Genomic DNA, 19,385 nt, shown 5'->3' with positions numbered 1-19,385 from the left:
ATGTATTTATGTTATGTATCGTGTTTATTATATAATTTTGAAAAAAATATCACGGATGGATTAATGAAAATGTGTATATTAACGTAATATACAACATTTAATGATACACCGAGCTCAGACAGCGTAAACAAACTGAACAGGTTGTGGACGATCACTCGGTCAGGCGAAATAGACGGTATTAATACGTGTCCAGTTTTAGTTCATTCATGTACATTTGTAAGAGTTTGTGAAACTTTTACCTTATAATATTTTTATTATTATTATAATAATTAAATCACGAAACAAATACTCTTACACTGTGTACAAGTTAGTACAGAATTATAGCTATAAAGTGAAGGCATATGAAAGGAATATTTTTCTACAGTTATCCCTAGTAACAGGTGACGGGCTAGAGAAAACGTAATTCTTCCGACACTTCTACAAACCATTTGGTAAACATCTCGTATATATTTGTATAAATTTTTATACTGTGGGTGCATGTATCATGTTTGTGTGTTACATAATGTGTTTCTTATATAATTTTGAAAAAAATATCATAGATAGATTAAGGGAAATGTCTATATTAACGTAATATGCGACATTAATGCGCCCAAGAGATTATTATTATTACTATTATTATTACTATTATTATTATTATTATTATTATTATTATTATTATTATTATTGCATCAAGAGTAGAGAGACTCTTAGTGATTTTAATGTGTACCTACATGCCAGCACAGTGTGTAAGTCTATTTAGGTACAGGTGTACACAAGTTTAATTATCAAGTACAATACATATAAAATATAAAATAACTTTAAAACACTTGAAATTTTGGAAAGTTTCCAGACATAATAAGGAGATGTGCTCAGGGAGAATGTAAACAAACTCGGTGGGCCGCTGTGACCGTATTAGAAAGACAGGTGGGGGGAGCCGTATAGGGAGTTTTGGTCATAATTTGAAATGTCCGTATTAGTGGAACGCCGTAAAGCGAAACGCCATAAAGCGGGGCCCTCCTGTATATATGCTCATAAATTCTAGTGACTTCAAATCAATCAGGAGAAAGCTGGTAGGCCCACATGTGAGAGAATGGGTCTGTGTGGTCAGTGTGCACCATATAAAAAAAAATTCTGCAGCACGCAGTGCATAATGAGAAAAAAAAACTCCCACCTTTTTTTTTTTTTTAATTAAAATGCCAACTTTGTGGTCTATTTTCGTATAGTATTTATGGTAGTATTCTCGTTTTCTTGGTCTCATTTGATAGAATGGAAAGCATGTTATAGAAATAGAGGTAATTTTGATTGGTTTTACTATGAAAAGAACCTTGAAATGGAGTTCAAAGTACGGGAAATGTTTTATTTTTGCCGATGTTCAAAAGTAAACAAATGATGTCATTTTCCAATAAATGTCTAAATAGACATTCTAATATGCAGTCATGAATGGGTTGACATTATTTATACAATTATTACGGTATTGCAGTAGTCTGCATAACAGTAAATCTTCTATTTTTTGTTTGAATAAAAATTTAAAATAGAAAGCAAGAGTAATATCAGAGGGGCCTGGAGACATGACTGATGAACAAAGAAAATGTTATTTTAGAGCCAGGAATGTCTGCATTGTTAATTCTGGTCCTTATTTTGAAATTGTCATATTGTTTAATTTTTGTGAAATTGGCCAAATTGCAAATTTCTGACCACGTTATTGGGTAGTTGAAATTGGTAAATGGTCAGTTTCTTGTACTCAATCGATAGAAAAAATGGAGTTCTAAAGAAATAGCTATGAGTTTGGTCGATTGGAACAGTGGAATTGGCCAAAAATAGAGCTCAAAGTGGGCGAAATCGCCTATCCGTAAATATCGCAGAGGCTGCTAAATTTGCGGGAGCGTAATTCCATCAGTTTTCCATCAAATTACGTTCTTTTGGTGTCATTACAATCGGGAAAAGATTCTCTATCATTTCATAATTTTTTTTTTTTTTTTTTTTTAAATTTTGCGACACCAGGAGACACCTCAGAATTTGGGGTTGCGACAGTCAAGGAGTTAATGTTTATGAGTTGGGTCTCTAATTAAAATAGTATAACTACTTTGTTATTTAGTTGGTGGGTGATAGTGAACATGTTTTCGCTTTTTTGAATCTCCCTGCCTCGATGGGAGACCGCCAGTGGGTTTTATATATATATATATATATATATATATATATATATATATATATATATATATATATATATATATATATATATATATATATATATATATATATATATATATTTTATTTATTTATTATCACACCGGCCGATTCCCACCAAGGCAGGGTGGCCCGATAAAGAAAAACTTTCACCATCATTCACTCCATCACTGTCTTGCCAGAAGGGTGCTTTACACTACAGTTTTTAAACTGCAACATTAACACCCCTCCTTCAGAGTGCAGGCACTGTACTTCCCATCTCCAGGACTCAAGTCCGGCCTGCCGGTTTCCCTGAATCCCTTCATAAATGTTACCTTGCTCACACTCCAACAGCACGTCAAGTATTAAAAACCATTTGTCTCCATTCACTCCTATCAAACACGCTCACGCATGCCTGCTGGAAGTCCAAGCCCCTCGCACACAAAACCTCCTTTACCCCCTCCCTCCAACCCTTCCTAGGCCGACCCCTACCCCGCCTTCCTTCCACTACAGACTGATACACTCTTGAAGTCATTCTATTTCGCTCCATTCTCTCTACATGTCCGAACCACCTCAACAACCCTTCCTCAGCCCTCTGGACAACAGTTTTGGTAATCCCGCACCTCCTCCTAACTTCCAAACTACGAATTCTCTGCATTATATTCACACCACACATTGCCCTCAGACATGACATCTCCACTGCCTCCAGCCTTCTCCTCGCTGCAACATTCATCACCCACGCTTCACACCCATATAAGAGCGTTGGTAAAACTATACTCTCATACATTCCCCTCTTTGCCTCCAAGGACAAAGTTCTCTGTCTCCACAGACTCCTAAGTGCACCACTCACTCTTTTTCCCTCATCAATTCTATGATTCACCTCATCTTTCATAGACCCATCCGCTGACACGTCCACTCCCAAATATCTGAATACGTTCACCTCCTCCATACTCTCTCCCTCCAATCTGATATTCAATCTTTCATCACCTAATCTTTTTGTTATCCTCATAACCTTACTCTTTCCTGTATTCACCTTTAATTTTCTTCTTTTGCACACCCTACCAAATTCATCCACCAATCTCTGCAACTTCTCTTCAGAATCTCCCAAGAGCACAGTGTCATCAGCAAAGAGCAGCTGTGACAACTCCCACTTTGTGTGTGATTCTTTATCTTTTAACTCCACGCCTCTTGCCAAGACCCTCGCATTTACTTCTCTTACAACCCCATCTATAAATATATTAAACAACCACGGTGACATCACACATCCTTGTCTAAGGCCTACTTTTACTGGGAAAAAATTTCCCTCTTTCCTACATACTCTAACTTGAGCCTCACTATCCTCGTAAAAACTCTTCACTGCTTTCAGTAACCTACCTCCTACACCATACACTTGCAACATCTGCCACATTGCCCCCCTATCCACCCTGTCATACGCCTTTTCCAAATCCATAAATGCCACAAAGACCTCTTTAGCCTTATCTAAATACTGTTCACTTATATGTTTCACTGTAAACACCTGGTCCACACACCCCCTACCTTTCCTAAAGCCTCCTTGTTCATCTGCTATCCTATTCTCCGTCTTACTCTTAATTCTTTCAATTATAACTCTACCATACACTTTACCAGGTACACTCAACAGACTTATCCCCCTATAATTTTTGCACTCTCCTTTATCCCCTTTGCCTTTATACAAAGGAACTATGCATGCTCTCTGCCAATCCCTAGGTACCTTACCCTCTTCCATACATTTATTAAATAATTGCACCAACCACTCCAAAACTATATCCCCACCTGCTTTTAACATTTCTATCTTTATCCCATCAATCCCGGCTGCCTTACCCCCTTTCATTTTACCTACTGCCTCACGAACTTCCCCCACACTCACAACTGGCTCTTCCTCACTCCTACAAGATGTTATTCCTCCTTGCCCTATACACGAAATCACAGCTTCCCTATCTTCATCAACATTTAACAATTCCTCAAAATATTCCTTCCATCTTCCCAATACCTCTAACTCTCCATTTAATAACTCTCCTCTCCTATTTTTAACTGACAAATCCATTTGTTCTCTAGGCTTTCTTAACTTGTTAATCTCACTCCAAAACTTTTTCTTATTTTCAACAAAATTTGTTGATAACATCTCACCCACTCTCTCATTTGCTCTCTTTTTACATTGCTTCACCACTCTCTTAACTTCTCTCTTTTTCTCCATATACTCTTCCCTCCTTGCATCACTTCTACTTTGTAAAAACTTCTCATATGCTAACTTTTTCTCCCTTACTACTCTCTTTACATCATCATTCCACCAATCGCTCCTCTTCCCTCCTGCACCCACTTTCCTGTAACCACAAACTTCTGCTGAACACTCTAACACTACATTTTTAAACCTACCCCATACCTCTTCGACCCCATTGCCTATGCTCTCATTAGCCCATCTATCCTCCAATAGCTGTTTATATCTTACCCTAACTGCCTCCTCTTTTAGTTTATAAACCTTCACCTCTCTCTTCCCTGATGCTTCTATTCTCCTTGTATCCCATCTACCTTTTACTCTCAGTGTAGCTACAACTAGAAAGTGATCTGATATATCTGTGGCCCCTCTATAAACATGCACATCCTGAAGTCTACTCAACAGTCTTTTATCTACCAATACATAATCCAACAAACTACTGTCATTTCGCCCTACATCATATCGTGTATACTTATTTATCCTCTTTTTCTTAAAATATGTATTACCTATAACTAAACCCCTTTCTATACAAAGTTCAATCAAAGGGCTCCCATTATCATTTACACCTGGCACCCCAAACTTACCTACCACACCCTCTCTAAAAGTTTCTCCTACTTTAGCATTCAAGTCCCCTACCACAATTACTCTCTCACTTGGTTCAAAGGCTCCTATACATTCACTTAACATCTCCCAAAATCTCTCTCTCTCCTCTGCATTCCTCTCTTCTCCAGGTGCATACACGCTTATTATGACCCACTTCTCGCATCCAACCTTTACTTTAATCCACATAATTCTTGAATTTACACATTCATATTCTCTTTTCTCCTTCCATAACTGATCATTCAACATTACTGCTACCCCTTCCTTTGCTCTAACTCTCTCAGATACTCCAGATTTAATCCCATTTATTTCCCCCCACTGAAACTCTCCTACCCCCTTCAGCTTTGTTTCGCTTAGGGCCAGGACATCCAACTTCTTTTCATTCATAACATCAGCAATCATCTGTTTCTTGTCATCCGCACTACATCCACGCACATTCAAGCAACCCAGTTTTATAAAGTTTTTCTTCTTCTCTTTTTTAGTAATTGTATACAGGAGAAGGGGTTACTAGCCCATTGCTCCCGGCATTTTAGTCGCCTCATACGACACGCATGGCTTACGGAGGAAAGATTCTTTTCCACTTCCCCATGGACAATAGAAGAAATAAAAAGAACAAGAGCTATTTAGAAAAAGGAGAAAAACCTAGATGTATGTATATATATATATGCATGTGCGTGTCTGTGAAGTGTGACCAAAGTGTAAGTAGGAGTAGCAAGATATCCCTGTTATCTTAGCGTGTTTATGAGGCAGAAAAAGAAACCAGCAATCCTACCATCATGCAAAACAGTTACAGGTTTTTGTTTCACAGTCATCTGGCAGGACGGTAGTACTTCCCTGGGTGGTTGCTGTCTACCAACCTACTACCTATACCAACCTACTACCTATAAATATATATATATATCTTTCTTTCTTTCAACACACCGGCCGTATCCCACCGAGGCGGGGTGGCCCAAAAGGAAAAACGAAAGTTTCTCCTTTTACATTTAGTAATATATACAGGAGAAGAGGTTACTAGCCCCTTGCTCCCGGCATTTTAGTTGCCTCTTACAACACGCATGGCTTACGGAGGAAGAATTCTGTTCCACTTCCCCATGGAGATAAGAGGAAATAAACAAGAATAAGAACTAGAAAGAAAATAGAAGAAAACCCAGAGGGGTGTGTATATATGTGCTTGTACATGTATGTGTAGTGTGACCTAAGTGTAAGTAGAAGTAGCAAGACGTACCTGAAATCTTGCATGTTCATGAGACAGAAAAAAGGACACCAGCAATCCTACCATCATGTAAAACAATTACAGGCTTTCGTTTTACACTCACTTGGCAGGACGGTAGTACTTCCCTGGGTGGTTGCTGTCTACCAACCTACTACCTATATATATATACTATATATACTATATATACTATATATATTCTTTCTTTCTTTCAACACACCGGCCGTATCCCACCGAGGCGGGGTGGCCCAAAAGGAAAAACGAAAGTTTCTCCTTTTGCATTTAGTAATATATACAGGAGAAGAGGTTACTAGCCCCTTGCTCCCGGCATTTTAGTCGCCTCTTACAACACGCATGGCTTACGGAGGAAGAATTCTGTTCCACTTCCCCATGGAGGTAAGAGGAAATAAACAAGAACAAGAACTAGAAAGAAAATAGAAGAAAACCCAAAGGGGTGTGTATATATATGCTTGTACATGTATGTGTAGTGTGACCTAAGTGTAAGTAGAAGTAGCAAGACATACCTGAAATCTTGCATGTGTATGAAACAGAAAAAAAAGACACCAGCAATCCTACCATCGTGTAAAACAGTTACAGGCTTCAGTTTTACATTCACTTGGCAGGACGGTAGTACCTCCCTGGGCGGTTGCTGTCTACCAACCTACTACCTTGAATAGGAGAAGTGGATAAAAAGGCTTCAAGGAAGAATATTTGGATTTCTTCCTGAAGCCATTTGAATATTCCACTTCCCCTACCACCCCATCTTTTAAACTTTTTTTTTTACCAATAGGAATATTTTATTACATAATATGGCACAGAAGATTTAAGAGATACATTGTTGATATAAAGGTGGCATATGTATATATATATATATATATACATGTTGTTACGTGTGTATCACCGATTATAAGGCGAAAATCTCATCCAGCTCCTTAGAGCTGGGGCGTGTGCCCAAAATGCAGCATGCATTACCCCTTTGAACAGCCGCGCTGAGCCGCTGGAACAGAAAACTAGCTGCCCTGGGATCCCTAGTTACCCTGATGAGTCTTTTTCCCAGCTCCTTAAGGAAATTAGATGCACTCTTTCCCCATGAGCCAAGGGTCTCTGAGCCTATGGGAACAAACATATAATGATGGGCAAGTTCTCCATATTTTCTAGACTTTTGGGGCTCCCTAAAGCTGGCAGCTGCCCCTCCTTCCTCCCTGGTGTATTGGAGATAGGTATCAGCCAAGGTAGATGCACATGTATAGTCCCACACCACCTGCTTCCCATCTGTCCAGGCTTGAAGGGTGATACCATCTGGACGCTTCTGGCTGCCATCAGATCTGCATAGTTGGGGTGGCTCCCTTACTGCTGGGCATCCAGCTGTTGTGAGGCTCCTCTTGATAATGTTATTAACCTTCTCATGTCTTGCAATCTTTCCCTCGGATTTACGGCACACAAGACCATGGTACCCGAATCGGTCTGCTGCTTCACTGCCACAAATACACCTGTGTTCGGCGAGAATAGGGGCGGCAAGTCGAAGGGCAACACCGATGCGGATGGTCTGTGGGTCGAGGCGTGTGCCAAGGCTGGAGTTGGGAACAGCCAACAGAAAGTCCCCAGCATGAGGGGCTCTCACTGCCAGCAGGCGGGCTCTATCCTTCCCTGACACACTCTGAAGCATCGTTGAGGCTATATTTTCCACTATTGGACCATCCCAGTGCGATTGTTTGTAGTTGTTGGGGGGAGCAGGTCTGGTTTCTGAGCCCGTTAGATTATCCCAGATCATTGCTCCGTCAATGAATTTTTGGTCCTGGGCTCCAATCTTGTCCCTAAGATGTTCAGGGAGAATCGCTGCTACAAGCTCTCTGGATGCAATACACGAGGACAGAAAAGCAGGTAACGCAATCTGTGATGACTTGCGGACACCAATGCCTCCTAGTCTGACTGGAAGTGTAGCTTGGTTCCACTGCCCGTCTTCTAGAGTAAGGTTAAGTACTTTCGTAAAAATCTGCCTCAGAATACTGTCATATTCGTGCAGTATAGGGTTATCATATGAAGGTGCACATCTTAGGAAATATGTCAACCTGGGCAGACTCAAGCACTTTGTGAGAAGGTACAAGGCATCGTGGGTGTCCAGATTGCCTATTCGTTGTTCCATTCTCCTTAACTCTTCCAATTTCTTCCTGAGAATTGTGTCAATGGCATTGCTTCCCAGAGGTGCTCCTAGCAAGACACTATTTGTGGGGGCAATGACTGCTGCTCCTGGTAGTTTTGATCTCACTGCATTTATCACTTGTTGACTGACTGAGATGATTTCACATTTGGATGGATTCAGGATGAGACCCATTTCCTGTCCCCGTGTCATTACCTGTGTAAGGTCATGTAGGAGGGACTCCTTTGTACCTGCTAGTGTGCCATCATCTAGGAACCAGATGTTTAGCTCGCTGGTCAGTCTGACTGTGATTTCCCTAACTGCAATACAGAAGAGAAATGGTGCAAGAGGATCTCCTTGTTGGACACCCTCCGATGATGTGATTTCATGCTCTCCAAAGAGAAGCATTGATTCCTTGCTATACCCAGCTGAAACAAAAGGGAAGAGACCAGGGAAATGTTCTTGTACTGCTGCTAATACCACGTCTCTTTTCAGGAGATTGAACGCATTCTTGAAATCTAATTTTACCACTGCATTGTCCTCAGGCAGGTTGTTGATATATGCCCTTGTTGCATGAACCGCTGCTTCACTTCCTTGAGAGACCCCAAAGCCAAGCTGGTTTGGTTGAAGCATCATGGCTGCCTGTGCACGAATACTTCGGACAGCAGCTTTGGATACGAGGCGGCGTAACGTGTTGCCTACTGCAATTGGCCGAATTCCTCCATCCTTCTTTTTAAGTGCACAAAGTGTTGCACCAAAAAAGAAAGGTCTAATTTCATCAGGAATCAGACCAGCCAAGGAATTGTTGACGAACCTTGTGATCTCTGAAAGCAGTGTCTCTGCAATTTCCCCAATAACTGGATTAACCATTTCCTTTAAATGCTGTGGCCTTATTCCAGTGTAACCCCCAGCAGAGCCAGATGGGAACGACATTATTGCTTTGTAAATGTCTGAGTCTTCCACAATCAATGGTTCCATAGTGGGGACAGAGGTGTTGGAACTGTTGGTGCCACTGGTTTCCCTGGCAGGGTGCTTTCCTCTAAGTGCTTCAGCCGTGTCAGCATCCCTGGGAGCAACTGTATCTTCACTGGTAATAATTCTGATTGCCCCCACTGTGTTGCCCTCTTCAATTTTCTTGCTCACCTGGACTCTGACTTTTTCACTGTCAGTAGAGTGAGTGGGGGTTCTGCCTCTCCCTTGAATATATATATATATATATATATATATATATATATATATATATATATATATATATATATATATATATATATGTAATATATATATATATATATATTCTTTCTTTCTTTCAACACACCGGCCGTATCCCACCGAGGCGGGGTGGCCCAAAAGGAAAAACGAAAGTTTCTCCTTTTACATTTAGTAATATATACAGGAGAAGAGGTTACTAGCCCCTTGCTCCCGGCATTTTAGTTGCCTCTTACAACACGCATGGCTTACGGAGGAAGAATTCTGTTCCACTTCCCCATGGAGATAAGAGGAAATAAACAAGAATAAGAACTAGAAAGAAAATAGAAGAAAACCCAGAGGGGTGTGTATATATGTGCTTGTACATGTATGTGTAGTGTGACCTAAGTGTAAGTAGAAGTAGCAAGACGTACCTGAAATCTTGCATGTATTTTTTTTTTTTTTTTTTTCAACAAGTCGGCCGTCTCCCACCAAGGCAGGGCAACCCAAAAAAGAAAGAAAATTCCCAAAAAGAAAATACTTTCATCATCATTCAACACTTTCACCACACTCACACATTATCACTGCTTTTGCAGAGGTGCTCAGAATACAACAGCTTAGAAGCATATACGTATAAAGATACACAACATATCCCTCCAAACTGCCAATATCCCAAACCCCTCCTTTAAAGTGCAGGCATTGTACTTCCCATTTCCAGGACTCAAGTCCGACTATATGAAAATAACCGGTTTCCCTGAATCCCTTCACTAAATATTACCCTGCTCACACTCCAACAGATCGTCAGGTCCCAAGTATCATTCGTCTCCATTCAATCCTATCTAACACGCTCATGCTCATATTTTTATTTTTTATTATCACACTGGCCGATTCCCTCCAAGGCAGGGTGGCCCGAAAAAGAAAAACTTTCACCATCATTCACTCCATCACTGTCTTGCCAGAAGGGTGCTTTACACTACAGTTTTTAAACTGCAACATTAACACCCCTCCTTCAGAGTGCAGGCACTGTACTTCCCATCTCCAGGACTCAAGTCCAGCCTGCCGGTTTATTTATTTATTTATTTATTTATTTATTTATTTATTATAAATTTGTGCACACATACAGAGGTACAAAAAAAAAAAAATACAGGGTAAACCACTGTGTAAGCATTTCTCAATAAAATGCCCAAAGGAGTTGCACATGTGTCTAATTTATAAACATGATTCAGTTCATTCATGCAGACTGATTCTTTGTCTACATTTCTAATTTCCATCATCTTTTCCCTCATCAATTTCTGTAAATTCACCTCATCTTTCCTGGAATCCATCCACTAACTCCATCCTCCCAATCTCTGGACCATTCCTCCTCATACTCTCTCCTCCAGTGATGTCAATCTTTTAGCTCACCTAATCTTTTTTATTTATCCTCATAACCTCTTTCCTATATTCACCTTTAATTTTCTTCTTTTGCCCTACCAAATTCTCATCACAATCTGCAGCTTCTCTTAGAATCTCCCAAGGCACAGTGTCAGCAAAGAGCAGCTGTGACAACTCCACTTGTGATTCTTTATCTTTTTAACTCCAGCACTCTTCACCAAAGAGACCTTCGCATTCTTCTCTTGACCCATCTATAAATATATTAAACAACCAGTGACATCACATCCTTGTCAGGCCTGCTTACTGGGAAAAAATTCCTCTCTTTCCTACATCTCCTAACCAGAGCCTCCTATCCTGTTAAAAATAGTTCATAACACCAGTAACCTACTACACCATACATTGCAACACATCTACCACATTGCCCCCTATCCACCCTTTCTCATACACTTTTCCAAATCCATCAATTGCCACAAGACCTCTTTAGCCTTATCTAAACTGTTCCTTATCTGTTCCATGTAAACACCTGTCCACACCCCACTTTTCTAAGCCTCATGTTCATCTATATCTATTATCATCTTACTCTTAATTCTCAATTATAATTCCATACACTTTGGGTATACTCAACAGACTTATCCTCAATTTTGCCTCTCATATCTGTGCCTTTATATAGGAACTATGCATGCTCCCGTCAGTACCTTACCTCACCATACATTTATTAAATAGTACCAACACTCAAAACTATATCCCCACCTGCTTTTAACATTTCTATCTTCTCCTCCAATCCCGGCTGCCTTACCTTTCATTTACCTCACTTCTCACGAACCCACCTCCCTGTAGCTCTTATATCACTACAAGATGTGTTCATCAACCACTATACAGAAATCACATTTCCTATCTTCCTCGACATTTATTTCAGTTCTCAAAATATTCCTCATCTTGACCCTCCATCTCCATTTAATAACTCTCCTCTCCTATTTTTAGCAGCCAAATCCATTTGTTCTCGACTTTCTGCTTATTAATCTCATAAACTTTCTTATTTTTCAACAAAATTTATTGATAACATCTCCCTCTTACTCTATTTCTCTTTTTGCATTGCTTCCTATCTCTGCCTCTCTCTTTTTCTTCATATATTCCACCTCTGTGCCATCACTTCTACTTTCTAAGCTTCTCATATCTTCTTTTCTACTACTTTCTTTGCATCATCCCATTCCACAATGTCTCTTTCCCTCCTGCACCCACTTTCCATAACCACAAACCTGCTGAACCTCCTATTTCTTGTTTAAACCTACCATACCTCTTCGACCCCATTGCTATATGCTCTCATTGGCCCATCTATCCTCCAACGCTGTTTATATCTTGCACTGCCTCTCTTTTGGTTTATAAGCCTTCCACCTCTCTCTTCCCAGATGCTTCTATTCTCCTTCAGCATCCCATCTACCTTTTTACTCTCAGTGTAGCTATATTTAGAAAGTGATCTTAGTATTTCTGTATTTCTGTTTGTACATCAGAGTCTATAAATAGTCTTTTATCTACCAATGCAATCCAACATGACTACTGTCATTGCTTCACATCATATCTTGTATACTTATTTATCCTCTTTTTCTTAAAATATGTATTACCTATAACTAAGCCTTTCTATAAGTTCAATCAAAGGGCTCCATTATCATTCCACCTGGCACCCCAAACTTACACCTACACACCTCTCTAAAAGTTTCTCCTACTTTGGCATTCAGGTCCCCTACCACAATGCTCTCTCACTTGGTTCAAGGCTCCTATACATTCACTTAACATCTCCCAAATCTCTCTCTCTCCACTCTATTATTCTCTCTTCTCCAGGTGCATACCGCTTATTATGACCACTTCTAGCATCAACCTTTGCGCACAATCTCGTTCATGAGATTTACACGTTCCATATCTCTTTTCTCCTTCATAACTGATCATTTATTTTATTGCCCCCTTCCTTTGCTCTAACTCTCTCAGATACTCCAGATTTAATCCATTTACTTCCCCCACCAGAACTCTACCTTCAGCTTTGTTAGTGGACTGGGACATCAACTTCTTTTCATTCACCAACGCTCAGCAATCCATCTATTTGCCATCATCCTTTCTGTTCCACTTTATTATATATATGTATATATATATATATCTATCTACTATATATGTATATCTCTCTCTCTCTATATGTATACTATATATATCTTTCTCCATATATATAATATATATAACACTCATATATATATATATACATATATACTATATATATATATATATATATATTTATATATAACATACATATAACATACATACATATATACATACATATATATATACATACATATATATATATATATATATATATATATATATCTCTTATATATATATATATATATATATATACTATATATATATGTATATATATATATATATATATATATATATATATATATATATATATATATATATATATATATATATAATATATCTTTATAAAACCAACAGATTGTGAAAGTAGTAGAGTGCAGCCTTTTGTGACTATACATTCATCAAGGAACAAGTAATACTACATCAAAGGAAGGCAATTAAAGGCTTAGATGCTTGTCGTTAACTCCACAACAAAGAGCACCCTGACGTGAGCAATACCGGACTCATGAAAAGAGGAACACTGCGGTAGGTCTAAGCTGGTCCAGCTAGACAGTCCTCCGACATCCACTAACAATTATTCTACCCAAGAAATAAGGTTTATTATTTGTCGTATATTAAACTCAACCAAATTTGTAATTATAAATGAATCTAGATTTATAAACCTAAGGAGAATATTCATATTATTTTCCAAACTGCTTTTTGCTCCCATCTCTGGAACATCCCCAGTCTTTGTCCACCTCGTCTATTCCACTTACAGTATTTTATGTCGTTATCATGTCCCTTTGTGCCTCCGCGCCAGTGTCTCAGACTAGGAGAGATTTCCCTCAACCACCGTTCTTCATAGGACAATCCCATTGGCTCTGGGATAGTCTTGTTGCAAACCTTGCACTACTCTAATTTCTTGATCTGTTTTGACTGGGTGGATTCCAAACTATTGAGTCATACTCCAGTATGGGCCCCTGGCCAGTAGTGTTATACAGAGTGTTCGCGAAAATCCTTGCTGAGGTGTGGAGCGCTGTCAGTAGGTTGCAGGCGCCGGTATGCTGCGCAGTTATCTGATTGATGTGCGCCTCCTGGGAATATGCTCAGTGTTATACTCAGCCCAGATCTTTCAGCAGGTGAGGTTTTTGCAGTGTGTGTGTGTGTGTATGCACTCATATATATCTTTATACATATACAGTGGGCCCAGTTTATGATATTATTTCATTCTAGAAATATGTTTCAGGTACCAGTATGACAATTTGTTCCTAAGAGATATTTGTGAATTAGATTAGCCCAGTTCCAGACCCCAAAATACTTACACATTTACACTTGCACTTACATGGTGGTGGCATTAGGAGCTGATGCGTAAACCAAGAGGTCCACTGTATTGTATATATATATATATATATATATACATATATATATATACATATATATATATACGTATATATATATATAATATATATATATATATATATATATATATATATATATATATATATATAATATATATATATATACAGTGGACTGATTGCGATTTTTAATCTTCGATGCCGAGGCTCCTCCACGTTATAACAAATAATACGTTCTTGAATGAATTTTCCCCATAAGAAATAATGGAAATAAAATTAATCCGTGCCGAGCGCCCCAAAAGTATGAAAAAATTTTTTACCATGAAATATTAATTTTAATACACACAAACTGAAAAGGCATGCACAGTGCATGACACTTACTTTGTTTGAAGATCTGGTGATGAGATTGATGGGATGGGAGGAGAGAGCATTATCTTCTTACTGTTTAGAAGAATCCCCTTCAGCTGGACAGGTATGAGTCCCTTTGCAAATTCTTCCCTTCTTCTTTTATTATCATGAGATAGCTTGAGTGCTGATTCCTCTAACCACTTTCAAACAAATCATCCATAGAGCTCTGTACCCTCCATTCCTTCAAGACTTTCCTAAATGAAGCCTTAACATTGTCATTGACAATCCCATACGACTTGCAACAGCTGTGTCAGAGGGTGATTTTCATCTATAAAGGTTTGCAGTTCAACCTGTACACACATTTCCTTAATCTTTTAGTAGGCTGATAGTTCCTAGCGCATGACCTCAGGTGCTTCCAAACCCCTTTAAAGCTCATATTAGCCCACATACCATTCACCTTTTACCCCAAGTTGGCTGGCTTTCATAACGCAGGGCCCATGGTCACTTATTTCCAGAAACAACTGGCTGCTGTAATAATAGAAATATTCGGTGTATGGATGTGCCTTGAGCTGGCTGGTAAACAATGGACGGCGGCACAAAGTGAGGCACATTGGGCTAGCGTCTGGGATGAAAATCGGTGTGAGTTTTAATACATTATCTGCGGCCAAAATTTTAGATATAGTAATGGGGTATACCCCGGAAAAGTCGTATGTGATGCCATCGTTATGCGGTCCACTGTATATATATATATATATATATATATATGTCTTTCTCTCTCATATATATATTATAGTAGTAGGTTGGTAGACCTTGGCCATGATTACTACCGTCCTGTAAAGTAGTGGCAGCTATCAATGTTCACATGATGGTAGGATTGCTGGTGTCTTTGTCTATTCTCACGTATGCAGATTAGAGTGCGTCTTGCTACTTCTACTTTATAGAGTCTTTTTGTTGTAAAAGTCAACTAAAATGCCGGGAACAATGGGCTAGTAACCCCTTTTCCTGTAAAGATTACTAAAAAGAATAAGAAGAAAATTTTCAAAGTGGGAAGTCTGAATGTGCATGGATGTTGTGCAAATGATAAGAAAGAGATGATTGTGGATGTTATGAATGAGAAGAAACTGGATGTCCTGGTTTTAAGTGAAACAAAGCTGAAGGGGGTGGGAGAGTTTCAATGGAGAGGAATAAATGGGATTAGGTCAGGGGTTTCAAATAGAGTTAGAGCTAAAGAAGGAGTAGCAATAATGTTGAAGGATAAGCTATGGCAGGAAAAGAGGGACTACAAATGCATAAATTCAAGGATTATGTGGAGTAAAATAAAGATTGGATGTGAAAAGTGGGTTATAGTAAGCGTATATGCACCTGGAGAAGAGAGAAGTGTAGAGGAGAGAGAGAGATTCTGGGAAATGTTGAGTGAATGCGTGGGGAGTTTTGAATCAAGTGTGAGAGTAATGGTGGTTGGGGATTTCAATGCTAAAGTGGGTAAAAATGTTATGGAGGGAGTAGTAGGTAAATTTGGGGTGCCAGGGGTAAATGTAAATGGGGAGCCTTTAATTGAGCTATGTGTAGAAAGAAATTTGGTAATAAGTAATACATATTTTATGAAAAAGAGGATAAATAAATATACAAGGTATGATGTAGCACGTAATGAAAGTAGTTTGTTAGATTATGTATTGGTGGATAAAAGGTTGATGGGTAGGCTCCAGGATGTACATGTTTATAGAGGGGCAACTGATATATCAGATCATTATTTAGTTGTAGCTACAGTTAGAGTAAGAGGTAGATAGGAAAAGAGGAAGGTGGCAACAACAAGTAAGAGGGAGGTGAAAGTGTATAAACTAAGCGAGGAGGAAGTTCGGGCGAGATATAAGCGAGTATTGGCAGAAAGGTGGGCTAGTGCAAAGATGAGTAGTGGGGGGGGTTGAAGAGGGTTGGAATAGTTTTAAAAATGCAGTATTAGAATGTGGGTCAGAAGTTTGTGGTTATAGGAGGGTGGGGGCAGGAGGAAAGAGGAGTGATTGGTGGAATGATGAAGTAAAGGGTGTGATAAAAGAGAAAAAGGTAGCTTACGAGAGGTTTTTACAAAGCAGAAGCGTTATAAGAAGAGCAGAGTATATGGAGAGTAAAAGAAAGGTGAAGAGAGTGGTGAGAGAGTGCAAAAGGAGAGCAGATGAAAGAGTGGGAGAGGCACTGTCAAGAAATTTTAATGAAAATAAGAAAAAATTTTGGAGTGAGTTAAACAAGTTAAGAAAGCCTAGGGAAAGTATGGATTTGTCCATTAAAAACAGAGTAGGGGAGTTAGTAGATGGGGAGAGGGAGGTATTAGGTAGATGGCAAGAATATTTTGAGGAACTTTTAAATGTTGAGGAAGAAAGGGAGGCGGTAATTTCATGCACTGGCCAGGGAGGTATACCATCTTTTAGGAGTGAAGAAGAGCAGAATGTAAGTGTGGTGGAGGTACGTGAGGCATTACGTAGAATGAAAGGGGGTAAAGCAGCTGGAACTGATGGGATCATGACAGAAATGTTAAAAGCATGGGGGGATATAGTGTTGGAGTGGTTGGTACTTTTGTTTAATAAATGTATGAAAGAGGGGAAGGTACCTAGGGATTGGCGGAGAGCATGTATAGTCCCTTTATATAAAGGGAAAGGGGACAAAAGAGATTGTAAAAATTATAGAGGAATAAGTTTACTGAGTATACCAGGAAAAGTATACGGTAGAGTTATAATTGAAAGAATTAGAGGTAAGACAGAATGTAGAATTGTGGATGAGCAAGGAGGTTTCAGAGTGGGTAGGGGATGTGTAGATCAAGTGTTTACATTGAAGCATATATGTGAATAGTATTTAGATAAAGGTAGGGAAGTTTTTATTGCATTTATGGATTTAGAAAAGGCATATGATAGAGTGGATAGAGGAGCAATGTGGCAGATGTTGCAAGATTATGGAATAGGTGGTAAGTTACTAAATGCTGTAAAGAGCTTTTATGAGGATAGTGAGGCTCAGGTTAGGGTGTGTAGAAGAGAGGGAGAATACTTCCCGGTAAAAGTAGGTCTTAGACAGGGATGTGTAATGTCACCATGGTTGTTTAATATATTTATAGATGGGGTTGTAAAAGAAGTAAATGCTAGGGTGTTCGGGAGAGGGGTGGGATTAAATTATGGGGAATCAAATTCAAAATGGGAATTGACACAGTTACTTTTTGCTGATGATACTGTGCTTATGGGAGATTCTAAAGAAAAATTGCAAAGGTTAGTGGATGAGTTTGAGAATGTGTGTAAAGGTAGAATGTTGAAAGTGAACATAGAAAAGAGTAAGGTGATGAGGGTATCAAATGATTTAGATAAAGAAAAATTGGATATCAAATTGGGGAGGAGGAGTATGGAAGAAGTGAATGTTTTCAGATACTTGGGAGTTGACGTGTCGGCGGATGGATTTATGAAGGATGAGGTTAATCATAGAATTGATGAGGGAAAAAAGGTGAGTGGTGCGTTGAGGTATATGTGGAGTCAAAAAACGTTATCTATGGAGGCAAAGAAGGGAATGTATGAAAGTATAGTAGTACCAACACTCTTATATGGATGTGAAGCTTGGGTGGTAAATGCAGCAGCGAGGAGACGGTTGGAGGCAGTGGAGATGTCCTGTCTAAGGGCAATGTGTGGTGTAAATATTATGCAGAAAATTCAGAGTGTGGAAATTAGGAGAAGGTGTGGAGTTAATAAAAGCATTAATCAGAGGGCAGAAGAGGGGTTGTTGAGGTGGTTTGGTCATTTAGAGAGAATGGACCAAAGTAGAATGACATGGAAAGCATATAAATCTATAGGGGAAGGAAAGAGGGGTAGGGGTCGTCCTGGAAAGGGTTGGAAAGAGGGGGTAAAGGAGGTTTTGTGGGCGAGGGGCTTGGACTTCCAGCAAGCGTGCATGAGCGTGTTAGATAGGAGTGAATGGAGACGAATGATACTTGGGACCTGACGATCTGTTGGAGTGTGAGCAGGGTAATATTTAGTGAAGGGATTCAGGGAAACCAGTTATTTTCTTATAGTCGGACTTGAGTCCTGGAAATGGGAAGTACAATGCCTGCACTTGAAAGGAGGGGTTTGGGATATTGGCAGTTTGGAGGGATATGTTGTGTATCTTTATACTAAACTGTTGTATTCTGAGCACCTCTGCAAAAGCAGTGATAATGTGTGAGTGTGGTGAAAGTGTTGAATGATGATGAAAGTATTTTCTTTTTGGGGATTTTCTTTCTTTTTTGGGTCACCCTGCCTCGGTGGGAGACGACCAACTTGTTGAAAAAATATATACAGTGGACCCCCGGTTAACGAACTTTTTTCATTCCAGTAGTATGTTCAGGTGCCAGTACTGACCGAATTTTTTCCCATAAGGAATATTGTGAAGTAGATTAGTCCATTTCAGACCCCCAAACATACACGTACAAACGCACTTACATAAATACACTTACATAATTGGTCGCATTTGGAGGTGATCGTTAAGCGGGGGTCCACTGTGTATATATATATATATATATATATATATATATATATATATATATATATATATATATATATATATATATATATATATATATATATATACACACAGTGGACCCCCGGTTTGCGATACTAATCCGTTCCTGAGAGCTCATCGTAAACCAAAAATATCGGAAAGCGAATCAATTTTCCCCAT

The 19,385-nt window shown here is 39.2% G+C and overlaps 1 protein-coding gene across 1 annotated transcript in view; it reads left to right on the top strand.

Annotated features, from left to right (window-relative positions):
• LOC128688165 (sterile alpha motif domain-containing protein 1) overlaps nucleotides 1-19,385 on the top strand; it is a 204,001-nt gene that overhangs the window by 167,457 nt on the left and 17,159 nt on the right. The window lies entirely within an intron of this gene.

The sequence above is a fragment of the Cherax quadricarinatus genome, chromosome 19 (genome assembly GCF_038502225.1).
Source record: "Cherax quadricarinatus isolate ZL_2023a chromosome 19, ASM3850222v1, whole genome shotgun sequence".
Taxonomy (NCBI): Eukaryota; Metazoa; Arthropoda; class Malacostraca; order Decapoda; family Parastacidae; genus Cherax; species Cherax quadricarinatus.
Note: the sequence above shows the minus strand (reverse complement) of the source record. Positions and strands in the feature narration are given on the sequence as shown.